This window comes from Lagopus leucura, unplaced genomic scaffold (genome assembly GCF_019238085.1).
Source record: "Lagopus leucura isolate 7727_CA_CO unplaced genomic scaffold, USGS_WTPT01 37774-0_obj-0_obj, whole genome shotgun sequence".
Taxonomy (NCBI): Eukaryota; Metazoa; Chordata; class Aves; order Galliformes; family Phasianidae; genus Lagopus; species Lagopus leucura.
This window is the reverse complement of record NW_024968589.1, coordinates 1-1,442: the sequence shown is the minus strand read 5'-3', so window position 1 is coordinate 1,442 and position 1,442 is coordinate 1. Positions and strand designations below refer to the sequence as shown.

Below are 1,442 nucleotides of genomic sequence, written 5' to 3'. Positions count from 1 at the left end.
CACAGCTCAGTGCTGCTGTTGAGGACAGCAGGTGAAGCAATGCTGAGGTGTGAGAGATTGGCCATCACATGGCATAAGTCTGATTTTTGATATTTAATTTCAGGAACCCTAAAATAACAACAGGCAGTATCTTGAACGTGCTGTTGATTGCTGGTTCTTACCTCCTCATGGTTTCTCTTCAGAGCAATCAGCTCATCTTTCAAGGACTCCAGCTCAGATTCCAGTGAAGACCTAACCAGAGTCAGGTCATCCAGCATATTTCTCAAGCCATTGATGTCAGACTCCACAGTTTGACGGATGACCAGTTCATTCTCATACCTTTACCACAGACAACAGAGACAAATGAGATGATGGCCATCAACAGCACGTCTTTCCATGACAGTACCCCAATAAAACATGGAGGCTCAGTCACAGCACGTGGTGCAGTGCATTGCCTGCTGAATTTAAGATAGAACAGATGTGGGGTTCACAGAGAGCTACTCACTTCATTCGGAAGTCATCAGCAGTCATCTTGCTGTTATCGATGTCCAGAAGCATCCTGTTGTTGTCCACAGTGGCAGAAATGATCTGCAAAAGAAGAGGTTGGAGAGGAGTCAGTCAGTGCTCAAGGTGCAGGAGAAGAAGAAAGGAACCAGAGCTCTGAGAGGGCTTTGTTGCCAAACTCAGAGCTGTTTCCTGCTGTATTGCAGGGACTGTGGGAGTGGATTGCGCTCCAGATTTGCTTTTCAAAGAAACTCAGGCTACGCTGCTGTTTGTCAAGTTGGAAATAGTTATCTACGACTCCTGGGGACTGCATTTATCCCTATTCCTGCAATGTGATCCTTCCTAGACTGTTTACTGAAATTTCTTGGAACAGGAATAAGATAGCAGCAAGGGAAGGCCTTGTTCCTTCTGGCTGACTTGTGTGGGAGTGTGCAAAACCAAAGGCAATGCAGGTCTTGCAGTGCAGCTGTTTGGCTTTGTGGGATGGGAGCAGTGTGGGAAGTGTGGAACCGTGGGGATCCAGCGATGTGCTCCACCGTGGTTGGGCTGCAGGAGGCCCCATGGAGCCTCAGACTGTGCCCCCATAGCCCAACCGTTCCCTGCCGGGCAGTGTGGGGCAGCCGAGCAGCCCCCAGGACAGCAGCGGGCAGCCCCCAAATGCCCCAGGCTGTGGAAGGCAGCGGGGAGGAGCGAGAGCTTTGGGGCAGCGCTGGTGCGGGAGATGGAGCGGCGCCGCGGGGCTGCCCTACCTGGTTTTGGAGCTGCTCGATGGTCTGGTAGTAGGAGCTGTAGTCCTTGGAGGCGCTGGGAGCTTGCTTCCTGTACCACTCGCGGATGTGGAGCTCGAGCTGGGCGTTGTCCTCCTCCAGCCTTCGCACCTTGTCCAGGTAGGAGGCCAGGCGGTCGTTGAGGTTCTGCATGGTGATCTTCTCGTTGCCGCTCAGCAGCGCGTCCCCCCC

At 52.9% G+C, this 1,442-nt stretch overlaps 1 long non-coding RNA gene across 1 annotated transcript; it reads right to left on the bottom strand.

Moving 5' to 3' along the window:
* Positions 1–240: 240 nt before the first annotated feature.
* On the bottom strand, positions 241–1,358 carry LOC122193729. Its single transcript, XR_006182962.1, has 3 exons — positions 1,233–1,358; positions 485–567; positions 241–318 (listed from the first exon to the last, which is right to left on the bottom strand). It is a non-coding gene; the product is annotated as an uncharacterized LOC122193729 (long non-coding RNA).
* Between the last annotated feature and the right edge of the window lie 84 nt (positions 1,359–1,442).